The sequence below is a fragment of the Taurulus bubalis genome (genome assembly GCF_910589615.1).
Source record: "Taurulus bubalis genome assembly, chromosome: 8".
In the NCBI taxonomy this organism is placed as follows: Eukaryota; Metazoa; Chordata; class Actinopteri; order Perciformes; family Cottidae; genus Taurulus; species Taurulus bubalis.
This window is the reverse complement of record NC_136596.1, coordinates 10,633,412-10,647,792: the sequence shown is the minus strand read 5'-3', so window position 1 is coordinate 10,647,792 and position 14,381 is coordinate 10,633,412.

Here is a 14,381-nt window from a genome sequence, read left to right as displayed (position 1 = left end):
CACGGATGGTGCAAATATTGTGGGTGTCAAGCGTTTGAGAGCAACTTCAAATGAACCAAACAGCTTGTAGGGACAAGAGAAAGAGGCGTCAGGAGGTTCCCCCATCATCATCTCCCCTGGCATCCGAGCATGAGAAGGGCAGGAGAGCAGGAAGTGGAGTCCTGCACAGCAGACCAGAAAGCCATCAGTACAAGAGGCACGTGGTCGTCCCAGTCGCGTTGATGTTTAGCTGCCACTATGGCCAGCTACTGTGCCAGCGTGCGGTTGAATCTCTCGACCAGCCCATCGCTCTGTGGATGGAGGGGTGTAGTGCGGGTCTTGTGGGATCCCAGTTTGTCACACATGGCGGCGAAGAAACGGGACTCAAAGTTTCTGCCCTGATCTGTGTGGATGACTTCAGGGGCCCCAAATCTGCTGAACATTCCCCCCACCAGAGCATCCACAATCGTCTCCGCATCCTGGTTCAGCATGCAGTAAGCTTCGAGCCACTTAGTAAAATAGTCCATGGCAGTGAGGATGTAACGGTTGCCCCTCTCTGAGTGAGGAAACGGTCCAAGAACATCAATCCCCACCCTCTCCATGGGACACCCAGCCGGAAACTGCTGGAGCTGGGCATGAGATCTGTCTGCAGGGCCTTTCTTCGCTGTGAAGCTGTCGCAGCGGCGGCAGTAGTCCTCCACATGCCGCCTATGTTGGCCCCAGTAGAACCCCTGGCGGAGGCGATGGAGGGTCTTCGTAACGCCGAAGTGACCAGATCCCGGAGCTCCATGCATTGCCCGGAGCACTGTCTCTCTCAGAGCCCTGGGCACCACCACTTGCAACTGTGTCTCTCCAGTCGCCGGCTCTTTCCACCCCCCTGCAGTACACCATCACGCAGTCGCAGGGCTTGAAAAATTGACCAGAGTCCCTTTGTGGCTCGAGAACACATGGTAACCTCTCCCCAAGGTGGTCGCTGTTGGGATCCCACCCAAGCGAGCACTGGCCTTATGTTGACATCCTCTTCCTGTTTGCACCCCCACTCTGCTGCGTCCACAGCTGTCAGTCCATGGCCTGCTGGCGTGCCCACCGGTCCCACGGCAGCACATTTCACATCAGGTTGCAGCCGCTCTTCTTCCTGCGCCTCTCTTTTCTCACAGTAGTTCAGTAAGAGCAAGCTCAAATCGTGGCACCGGCACCTCGTATAGGCACTTCCTGTGGCACCTCTAGTTGCCACTAGTTGTTGTGGCAGCTGCCACGTTTTTGTGGCAGCTGCCACAACAACTACTGGCAACTAGAGGTGCCACTAGTTGTTGTGGCAGTTTTTGTGGCAAGCTGCCACAACAACTGCCACAAAAACTAATTTAACTCATATTTCTCCAACCAAATCTAATATTTATTATGTAGGACTATTAATTTTTTGGTTAGACTTAAGTATTGTAATGTGAATAATGTCATACAGCCTTCATAATAATTGATATTCTTTTTTCAATTTTAATCAAGCCATTCATGTTTTAACTCCTTACTAAATCAGACCAAAAAAATTAATTGACTGCACTGTAATTGAGAAATAAGACTGGTATGCATTTACAAGTTATGTACAAAGTCTTTATCGGTCTTTAAATAATGCATTTATTAATTTAGTCTCTCTTTTTAATTTAATCTCTCTGGATCAGAAGAAATAAACGTTTTAGGTAGGTTTTTATTGATTGGTTTAAACTCAACAGACAAAGACTTTCAAGCTTGTTTTTATTATTATGATTAATACAATCCATAATATCCTACTGTAACAGAACTAATAATAATTAGTAGTCGTAATATTAATGATATATGCACTGCCACCCTGTAAATTATATGAAATCAAACATTATTAGTTCATGTTCCACATTTGAATATGCTTATTTGTCATTGTCTTTTATGACTGTATGTACTGATAATGACATTTGTTTACAACAACATTTTTTAAATATTTACTGTAACAACAGTAAATATTTACTTTTATTTATTACATTTCTATAAGTTATTTTTTTAATTGGTCTTTCTTTTTAATCTTCTTAAGCATTACTACCAATGGGCTTCTAATGGGGCTCAGTGTCTTCCTCCAACACTCTCAACAGTACAGTGTACAGTAGGTGTGGATGGAATCACAACCTTGAGTTGCCCTGGTGAAAGAAATTGCCCGTACATAATATAACATCGCCTTGCTATGAATCATCTGATACAGTCTAAGTGTATAGAGAGCTTGAATTATATGACCATATGTCCATGAGCTACGTTTTATGACAAACATCATTTACATCATCAATATTTAAATGGCTACCAGATTTGTGTTTTCCAAGTTTTGATAATTGAATGCCCCAATTACAAATGCCGTCCATTGTTTTATCGATTTAAGCCTTTTCAAACATGTTTATTATGGGGAGGCGCAACACTTATGATATACTATTACTTAAATTACAGCATTTAAAAGATCACAAAAGCAGGCAATATGTTTGGCTCTATAGTCGTAAATGTATTGATTTGAGGCATTATTACCTACAAACCTGGCAACCCCACAGTGCGTCAACAGGGTCGTGAAAAGTTCAACACTGCGACCACCAGAGCCTGTTCCTAACGACTGGAGAGACTGTGCAGGTAATCGGATCAAATTTACCAATATGTTTTGAATGCATATGTAAACTTTGTAAATTAGAATTGGAAAAATCTGCTCCTAACATGGACTGTGTTGTAATACCTGATATTGTTGTGCTATAGGTCTCAGACAAAATGTTTCTCCCGAGGGTTGTGGGTCATGCCACTCCAGAGACGGGGAATCATTTTATTCTTTGGGTGAGCTTTGTAAACTCTGTTTTCAATAGGTGCTGTATAAATCAAGTTAATATTATTAATATTATTACATTCATTTATGCAGAAACGGCAATATCCAACTTAGACAGTTAACTTCTTTTAAGTTATTTGTCAGGCGAGCTAAAACTTTGTCATATGTTTTGGAATGTAGTTATGACAGATTTATTTTCCTTGTAGGTGTTTGACTTCAAAGCCAAACAAATCAGAATCTATGATTCCCTGATGCTTTACACCACGATTAGTGATCCTGACATGGACCTCCTCAGGTAAAAAAAGAGTCATATAACATGCAGCATGTGACAATATGATCATAAAAAAAATATTGTCACTTTTTTCTTTTGTAGAAATGCCTTGAGACATTCGGGTGGCCTTCAAGGTTGGACTGTGACATGTCCTCCACAGTGGAAGCAGCAGGACTCTGTTAATTGTGGAGTTTTTGTGTGTTCTGTGAGTTGCCTGTTCTGTGAGCTACTTGTCTTCTTGTTCAGTGCATGTATGGTCTGTGGGGTTGATTAAAGTAAATTGTTTCCAACTAGGCTGCTGAAAATGAAGTGAAAACATTGAGGTCACTAGGGAGGCTCTCACTCTGAACCAATGCAGGACTCTTCGTCTGCACCATGCAACCAACATGCTAAAACATGTGAATACTGAGGTTAGACTAATCAATCTCTTAATATCTTAAAATATATAATGGTAATAAGTGAAATGATATGATTACACCAGAGGTCTTTGTTACACAGGACCGACCACCTACTGCAGAAGCAATTAGACTGCAGGAATCCAAAGCTAAAAAGACCAACCAATGTTTGTTCAAGCAAGCAACTGAGACAACCAGGTATGTACAACATGAGTGGCAACCCAACTCTACATTAATTATATAACACTTCACACACACATCACAGTTGAAAAGCTCTGTTTTAATCAAGTAACTTATGATTCAAGGGAAAATACTTTTTGAAATATTTACAATTGACGAGCCTGATAGTAAAAACTACATTACGTGTGTTTGAATTGTGGGTGAGCATGTGCAACGTCATTAAATCCATTACTGGCTAAGAGTGGTTTTGCATGTCAAGTTGACATCACTGTAATGACTGAATGTGGCAGTGGTTTATTTACAGATTATATTTTGTATTTCAGTGCTCCAGAGATGTCAACAATTGACACAGACAGCACAGAAGAGGTAAGAAATGTTAAAATCTCTGCAGACATAAATGCTGGTACGTAGTTTGATTTACGGTGACTTTATTTCTGCATTAAACAACATAGCAGAGTATATCCCAGTGTACAGTCCTACAGGTTAGCAACCCACACCGGGCAGCGGATAGACTTTTCCCCCAGCCCCAGAGTCACTATTGCTTCCCCAACCATGGGAGTTCGCTCCCCGGTGACGAGGGTTGGGTACCGAGAACCGGTGCCAATCTGGCACCGGTTCCAACACGTACCTACCGGACCGAAAAGCAACGCAGATTTTGGTGCCTGAGCCGATTTAAATACTTTTTTTTTTTACACTACTCTGTAAAGTTGCACGGTATATAGATACTAAAAAGGTAGCAAGGTGCCCGCACGCTAAAAACGATCATTAAAATAGCGCGGATCAGAGATATGATTATATCATGTATATTATATTTGATAATCAAAAAGATAAAGTAAATTAGTGCTGAAAGAACTTTTTATGTATTTATGTGCTCAAGGGCGACACCTGATGGCGGAAACCATGCAATACATTCACATACTGCCATTCAATGTGGAAGGCTCTCGATGGAACCATCCAGCGTTACTGTCTGTTGCTTATTTCTCGAAATAGAGATTTTACTTTTAGGTGTTAAATGACTCATGGTTACAAAATAACTATTTGTTGATGAGGTACTGTAAATGCTGTAATAGTTTGAAGGATAAGTTGGTTGCCACACCAATATACAATAAATACATTGAGCGCACTTTATTCTTTACTGCAGGGAACTGGTCTCATTAGAGACAGCCTGATTGCGGCTGACTGGTGTCGCAAGACAACATTTCTTGGCGGGCTGCAACTTCCCGCGGTCCTCTCCATGGATGAAGAGGAACACAAACAAACCCCGAAGGAGCTGCACGAATGGGAAGGAGATCAGAATGAGGAGTCTCCAGCAGAGCTTTTCACTTTTGTTTTCAGTGAAAAAAAGGATTATGACAGTTTCAACTCTGAAATGGTTGACAAGAGAAATTTAAAAGTGTTTGCCAGATTTGTCGTCGAACATTGACGTGTATATCTTCTAAAGCGTAGATGCTCTTAATTTTCCCTTTCTGTTACAAACTGTATTTATTTTCTTTTTATTTGTTCAAGAGGGACAATGTACAATGTACGTGTATTGGATGCCTTGTTAAAAATAATGATAAAGAACCTTGCAAATGAATGCAAAACGACTGACATCCTTAAACTGTGCACTGTGCATCTCACCAGAAGCCACAAATAGTGGCAGGCAGTTGCCAAAACATCTTCTGAATCTATTCTGCAGCGATGACAGCTGTGGCCACAAATACCTGCCACAGCGGCCTTCTAGACTTGAGCTAAACATTCAACCAGAAAACTATTGTTGTGCCTCAATGACTGTCTATGTACCACAATATAGCCTAATTAATAGACCTGTGTTTAAGATTTGACCAAGGTAGGTTGATTGACATTTTGATTACAATGGTATTCAACTAATTCTTAACTGAAACCTAACCTATATTGTCAATACTTGTATTCTTAAGAGCACTTCATGATTTATGTTCAGCAAAAAATGACACAAAATGACAAAAATATTTTTCATTATCAAACAAAAAAGTGCAAACAAATAAAGTGCTTAAACAGTAGCCTTTTAAAGCAAAACAATAGATTAACACAAATAAAATAACAAAAAATTAGGTATTAGAAGGAGATCAAAAGCTGGGTAGAACGCGCGCCTGGAACGAACGCGTCTGGAACGAACGCGTCTGGAACGAACGCGTCTGGAATGAACGCGTCTGGAACGAACGTGCGTCTGGAACGAACGCGCCTGGAACGAACGCGCGTCTGCAACGAACTCGTGCTGGAAGGAACGCGCCTCGGTCCAAAATCAGACATTTTTTTTGCCGTGAGAAATTGGTTGTGTGGCGTGAGCACCGCTCTCTCTAACACAGGCAGATGCCTCAAAAACTAGTGGCAACTCGTAAGTGCCCCGCCACCTGAGACGTGCCATCAGAAATGCTGCCTCTAAAGTAGTGGCAGCTTCCGGAACAGTGGCATCTCCCTCTGGCACCGCGGCAGGTGCTGGAGGCACCGCGGCAGGTGCCTCCAGCACTGCGGCAACTGCGGCAGGTGCCTCCAGCACTGCGGCAGGTGCCTCCAGCACTGTGGCAACTGCGGCAGGTGCCTCCAGCACCGCGGCAGGTGCCTCCAGCTCTGCGGCAGGTGCCTCCAGCACTGTGGCAACTGAGCGGTGCCACAGGAAGTGCCTGTACAAGATGCCGGTGCCGCAATTTGAGCTTGCCCTCTCTCCAGTAGTTGCAGCCATCAGCGCTGCAAGGCCGGCGTGAAAGCGCGTCAGCATTTCCGTGGCATGCCGGTCTGTGGACCACAGTGAAATCATACGCCTGTAGCTCCTCAATCCAGCGTGCCAGCTGGCCTTCTGGCTCCTTAAAAGACATGAGCCACTTTAAGGCAGAGTGGTCGGTCCGGACTGTGAAGTGGAGGGCCCCAAGGTAATATCTGAAATGTCGGATGGCACAGACCATAGCAAGCAGCTCCCGTCTTGTGACACAGTAGCTGCGTTCAGCCTTGTTAAACTGTCTGCTGTGATACGCCACCACTCTCTCTCCTTCAGGAGTTACTTGGGCCAGCACAGCACCTGCGCCTGCATTACTGGCGTTCGTGTCGAGGATAAAAGGCAGGGTGGGGTCAGGCGGTGAGAGGACTGGGGCCTCCACGAGGGCTCTCTGCAGTGAAGTGAAAGCTGCATGGCACTCCTCTGTCCAATCAAACACCACCCCTTTTTGCAGCAGGCGGAACAGTGGTACAGCTATGCAGGAAAAACCCCTCACAAACTTTCTATAGTAGGAGGCCAGGCCCAGGAAGCTTTTCAGGTCCTGCACAGTGCTGGGGGTAGGCCAATCCTTCACCGTCTTTATCATCCATGGTGCCGACACCGCCACCCCCAAGCTTGTGCCCCAGAAATGTGACCTCCCGTTGCATGAAGGAGCATTTCTGTGGGTGCAGCTTTAGACCTGCTTCTGCCACTCTCTCCAGCACCCGCCTCAGGGCCTCGAGAGCCGCCTGGAAGGAGTCACCATGCACCAGTATGTCGTCCAGGTACACAACACACTCCTGCCGAGGGATACCCGCGAGTACCCTGTCCATTAGTCTCTCGAACGTGGCAGGAGCATTGCAGAGGCCAAACGGAAGGACTTTAAACTGCCACAAGCCCCCATTAGTGATGAAGGCAGTTTTGGCCCTAGCTTCAGGGCTGAGAGGGACCTGCCAATACCCGCTCCACAGGTCCAAAGAGGAGCACCAGGCTGACCCTACCACCGTGTCGAGGGCCTCGTCGATGCGTGGAAGGGGGCAGGAGTCCTTTTTTGTCACTTTGTTGAGGGCCCTGAAGTCCACACAGAAACGCCACGCCTCCTTCTGCTTTTTGGGGACCATGACGATCGCCGAGGCCCAGGGGCTGGTGGAAGGCTCGATGATTCCCGCTCGCTGCATCTCTTGCAGGGCTTTGTCCTGCCTGGCCAGTGGGTGGCGTCGAGGTCTCATCCTAATCGGCCGTGCATCTCCTGTTTCGATGTAATGCTGGATGAGATCTGTGCGGCCCACATCGTCCTCCGACATTGAAAAACAGTCCTTGAACTCAAGAAGCAGCTGCCACAACAGATCTTGTTCGCTAGGAGTCAGACCACCACAGATTGTCTGCCAGACCTCCCTCACTGCCAAGACTCTTTCACGGTCGTCACATGGAGAGGCGTTTGTTACCTGTGTGTGTGGACTTGCAGCTGGCTGGACAGAGGCTGGGGATGGGTGCAACTCAGCAGCTGGCAGGGTGGAGGGCAGTGTGGGTAGCTCATTTGAAGGGATGCAGCTAGGGGCAGCATAATTTGTTGTCTCAGCCGTCAGTGTGGCAACCGTGTGGGTCGCAACACAGCCAGACTGGGGTGGCTGGCGCCACATCTGGATGACATGGCCATCAGGGAACGTGAGAGTTCCTCTCTTTGTGTTGATGACACAGTCCAAAGCCCCGAGAATATCCAGTCCCAGTGTACAGTCCTACAGGTTAGCAACCCACACCGGGCAGCGGATAGACTTTTCCCCCAGCCCCAGAGTCACTATTGCTTCCCCAACCATGGGAGTTCGCTCCCCGGTGACTAGGGTTGGGTACCGAGTGCCAGTCTGGCACCGGTTCCAACACGTACCTACCGGACCGAAAAGCAACGCAGATTTTGGTGCCTGAGCCGATTTAAATACTTTTTTTTTTTTACACTGATCTGTAAAGTTGCACGGTATATAGATACTAAAAAGGTAGCAAGGTGCCCGCACGCTAAAAACGATCATTAAAATAGCGCGGATCAGAGCACACTTGCTGCTCTGCTCTCTGTCCGCCTGCATGCAGAGCGGGGCTCGAGGGGGCGGGGCTTCCAGCGCTCACACACACACAGTGCGCGCACACAGAGATCGCTGGAGACACGAGCACGAGCTTTTGAACGTCCGTCCTCGGCTTGATGGAACAAATCTCTCCAGTTGATATTACTGATGACGTGTAGTCCAGTAAAGCAACAGTTTGTAGAATCCAACAGTTTCTGAGTTCTGTTGCACCAGTCCCATCAGGCCACGTTAAGTTAAAAGGTTTGAAGACGTAGTTTGAAGTGTGTTTTGTATGTACTTATTTATTTATATCTATAGTATACTTTAAACAGTTAATAATATTGTTCAATTTGAAGAAAAAAAATAAATAAATAAATAAATAAAAGTATCGGTTCAGGCACCGGTATCGTTTTAAAAGTATCGGTTTAGCACCGGTATCGTAAAAAACCCAAACGATACCCATCCCTACCGGTGACTGACTGCAGTTTCACTATAGTGGGAAAAATATCAGTTCCATTTGTCACCACATGGGGCCTCACCAGGGTTGCTGATGAACCTGTGTCTACCAGTGCAGAGCAGCATGTCCCTCCAAGGTGAGCGGTGCATACCAACAGTCTCCTATCCAGGATCGACCCAGCACCACAAGTCGCTCTAGTTGACCATCAAAATCCTCCGGTGGTCTGGTTGCCCCTATTTGGTCAGACGGCTGCGTAGCTTCGTTAATTAGAGGGGGCTGGGACAGCGTTCCCGGCTCGTTGCCCTTGTTCGCGGTGGAACGGGGGCAGTGTCGGACCAGGTGGCCAGGCTGGCCACACCCCCAGCAGACTCTTGGTCTTGGCTTGTCTTGCCTCTCATCTCTCAAAGTGGCAGCCCTCACCAGCTGGGTTCGCTCCCCCACCCAGGCAGGCTGCGCCAACTCCCTTTCCGTCTCACAAGCAGCGCTCCCCTTTGGTGCTTTTTCAACCACTTTACCCATGGCGCCAGCACACAGCATCTCTCTCTCCGTTGCTGACTCCAAAGCCTCCTGGAGAGACCCAGGGTGAGCAAGTAGTGTCTGGATGTGCAGGTCAGCTGGCAGCAGGGCCTGGAGGAAATGGTCTCTAGCTAGCTCGCTCTGAATGGACGGGGGCATGTGGGCGTAGGTGCGGTGAACAAGCCCCTCAATGTCATTAGCGAGCTCCCTTAGCGGCTCCTCTGGCCGTCGCTGTCTGCTGCATAGTTCAGAGCGGAGCAGGCTAGTGGCAGAGCATTGTCCAAATCGTCGCTTTAGAGCCCCAATTAGTGCATCATAATCACTCCTATCATCGGGACTCGGCAGCAGCAGGCTTGATAAAGCGTCACCCGTGAGGCACATCGCTAACTAGAGAGCTTTTACTTCAGTGGACCATCTACTGGCATGGGCTAATAGTTCAAATTGTGCATGAAAAGCTTCCCAGTTGGATTTACAGTCATATCTGGGGGTCTTGATTGTGGACGGAATAGTTTCTCTGCGTGTCTCAGTGTGCTCAGTCATGTACATTTCTGCGGCCGCAGTCATTCCTCTACGGCCGCCATTTCCCTCACCGGCGCGGCCCGAGTGGCCAAAGCCAGCCTCCAAAGCCATCCTTGTGGTAATTTATTTTACCCGATATCGGTGCTCCGTCGTCTGCCAACTCGCGTGGCGATGTTGATGATGGCGAAAGTTTTACTTCTGACACCAAATGTAGCGACCCTGGATCAGGAAAGCTACGAGGCGTATAGGGTGTTTAGGGGAACATAGAACAGGCTACTGTTGGCCGTAGCCTACGCCAAAACAACAGCAAAACCCCGTGAAAGCCTCTCAACCAGCTTCACGTCTCCTCCGGGTCATAGACTCTGCTCCGAACGGCTCGTAACACAACACCACACAACACAACAGCATCCTCGCTCTCCAATCACAGACACGCTTCACAGCTACCAGCTCATGAGACGTTCACTGACATCCTGAACATAACATTTATAACACAACATTTCCCTCAGTCCGTTACAATATAATGTGTGCTCAATGAATTAGTGAATTATAATAAAGGATTGTTCAACTTTATTGTTCAACTTTATTTTTGAACTAGTGAATTGTAATATCAACTTTATCTCACAATCTTATGACAGTCTTATGTGGCAGTCACATTTTGAGAATCATTTCTCCTCAACTGAGTAACCGGATATGAAAGAAAGGAGGAAGGAAAAAAAAAGGAAAAAAAACTAGCTGGAGTACAGTTAACCTGCACTCCAACACGGCCTAACACAGCTGTAGTGCAGCCACCAGGACCACTGATCGCACTTGCATCCCGCGCACATGTCTGATTTTGCAGGACCTCCGATATACCGGACAGGTACCTGGGTTTCGAACCCGGAGCTCTCGTGGGTCAAGCGGACCATGTATCCATTTAACCACCGTGTTAGACAAATATATATACGTAGATGTTCATATTTATCTTAGTTTTAGTGGTTTTGTTAAAACCCCTTGTTGACGGTTGTCGCGAATTTGCATCAAACCTCTTTCGGTCTTAATGCAGCCAAGGTGACGTGCGTATCCCTCTATCGCCTGTTGCTGCATTGTTTACACATACCAAGGATCGTATTGGATGAATTTTGCCGGCATTTTGTGGGCGGAGCGGAAACTACATCCGGTTGACGAAACCGGAAGTCAAGTCCTCAGACCTCATGGATTTTCGCGACAGAATCCGGTGTCATCCTCAAAATATATATATATATATATATATATATATATATATATATATATATATATATATATATATGTATATATATGTATATATATATATATATATATATATATAGTATATATATATATATATATTATATATATATTATATATATATATTATATATATATATATATATATATTATATATATATATACATATATATTATATATATATATTATATATACATATATATATTATATATATATATACATACATATATATATATATACATACATATATATATATATATATATATATATATATATATATATATATATATATATATATATATATATAAATGCCCTTTATTTTTTGGCAGAACAAAATGGACACAACCACTTTCTATGGGAAGCGAGCTGGTGGACTTCAAATCAGGCTTCCACTGAGTTTTGTTTTGTATTTACTGTATTCACATATTCAAATTGTAATACAAAGTGCAATGTTAAAAATTCAATGTTTCAAACTGCTTTTGATAAATAATCTACATACCTGACATTGGAAAATGTGTTAATTTACTATTATGCCCAATTATACCTAATGTGCCTAATGTCGCTAATTTGCATCATACCTAAATTTTCATCTATTCCATGTGCTATATTAAAATTTACAATCTCCACTTAATTTAGCATCTGTATGAAAGCAAAAAACACAAATAATTGTTTTATATAATTGCAAATAAATTCAGTCAATAAGGGGTTAAAGGATTGTTCAACTTTAATTATAACTTTTTATATTTTATTGTATACTATTTATATTTAAATTAGAACTTTTCCAAATGATAAATTAACATTCATTATCTTCCTATCTGTCAACCATTTGGACTTTTTCTTCCCTCACAACCTATATTAAAATGTTTTGCCTTTTTGTTGTTTTGTTTGTGCAAAACAAACAAAAAGAAAAACAGTGCACCAGAGAAGAGTGACGCAAGATTATATCATTGTTTGCTATACAGGAGAAGGCATTGGAGGTCTGGTTTGAATTGGTCCTCACCTCAGATTTCACAATGCATTGGTGTAACTTTGCCGCAAATTGGCTACATGACAAGGGTCGGGGTGGATTGCCAACCTGGAGAAGTGTGCAAACTGCTTAAGGTTTACAGACCTATTCTGCGTTTCAGTTGGTTTTGTGGTAATTTGGTTTATTACTTTTGTTTAGGAATATACCACTAAAGTACAATATCATGCATGATGTGGATCATTTCAAACTCAAGCTTAAACAGTTTTTATAGAGGGATCAATCATGTGGGCATTCATGAGTCATTTTCATTGGGTTATTGCACTTTTATTGTATTTCTCTTTGTGCACTGTGCTGTTTTGTATGTGTTTATGAATATTTACATTCATCAATTACAACATATCCTTGAATAAATAATTACAGCAATATGTCTTATTGGGCCTCGTGGGTACAAAATAGACAAGAGCCCACAGAAATATGAATCCATAAAGGTGACACATAACAAAAACAACAAAGTGTAAGCTATTTGGATAGTTGTGAAAGCCATGCAGAGGGGGGGAGGATCTGTTACATTCAGCAAGCTGGAAGCAGGTGAACTGAGGCACATTTTATACATTTCTTCGAATACTTCAAAAAAAATGAACTTAGGCTCAGTAACCACATGTGTTACAGTATGCTTGTTTTTTTTGTCAATGATGTTATTACTGGCTTAGGTTACCTGGAGAGGAAACTGTATGAAGCAAAAAGGGATAATTAAACATGTGCAGGTCAAATCTAGACTCGTGTTTTATTAGTTTGACTGCAGCACAGCTTCTATCCATTTCTATAAAGAGATAAATGCTCTGGATCAGAACATGGACGGTTTTGCACTTCACTTGAACACTTTTATCAGTTAGTCCAGCAGTCCAGCATAAGTATGATTAGTACCTTAGAAACCTGGACATTACTGTATTTCTTTATTACTGCATCATTTAAATGCCGTTTCCATATCCTCACTAGCAGCTTTTTAGTTTGAGGAGTGAAGTGAATGTCAGATGCGCTTGACTGAGAAAGCCTGATGCACACGCCTACAGCCTACATCTGCTCATAACTCTGACTGTATCTTCTCCCTGGTTCCGTTACCTTGACGGGGAGACTTCGCATGTCAGAATAAATACCATTCTGAGGGTCTGCTGTCTTCCACGCTGGATAGAAAAGTAATTCAAAATACATGTTTTGGTTATTTGGTTAGCATTGAGGAGTTTTGAGTACAAATCACTTCCTATAAAGGTTTTGAAGCATCCACTTTCTCCAAAATATAGGCTACTGTTGTTAGCATTATAGCTTTCTGTGGCTAACAATTAAGTGAGCAAAATTGTGACAGATATCTGACTCTCTACTACGGAGAGGATAGTATCTTTTCGCCAAATGTAAAGCAGATGATGACCTTGGTATCAGGATAGGAAACCATTTGAAGTAAACAAGAGCATAAACTGTTCTGATAGAGCATTCCACATTTAAACGAAATACAACCCACTCCAAATAAACAGAAATTGTATCCGAACATTCAGCAAAGAATACTTAAACACAATACCATTATCAATGTATACATATATACTATATCATTAAATATAACAACAGTTGTATACAAGTTTACAAGGCATGTAGCCGTGATGGAGCTCATAAGTCACTGCAGGACTGATATAAAATCCTCATGGTTCACCAGCTCGCATAATTGTACTGATTGTTTTCGGTTTATACATTGAGAGAAATTTGGAAAAAGCATTGTCCGTGTCATTATCATTATTCGGTAAACATCACCATTGGAAGACTGTCTGACATTTTGAAAGATTTGCTGACTGACTGACAGCAAGGGATCTTTAGAAACACAAATCTAACGCACACTTAAAACCAGCTAAGTGATCTCTCCCCATGTGTTACTGTTATGCAGTCTAACATAGCCTTTATAACTCTTGTTATAGTCAGATAGGCAGATGTTTGTGTCACAGAATGAGTAGCTATCGAGTCAAGGTCTGACCCACCTTTAAGGTGCCAAATGACCGCAAACCACTAATACCATAATCATCAATTAGAAAAGTATTTCTAAATATTCTCACGTCGAACAAATCCTAGATATTTGCAATGCTAAGCATGGTTAATTATGTTGAATCCAAATGCTTTCTGAGCTCGTATTGCAAAGCTACAGGATTGTTGGATTAGTCGCCGTGTGTAGCGTGTCATTGCAATAGTGACATAACGACTGCTAACACTGAGGTCTAATGCTGAAGCAGCATATTCAACCACGAA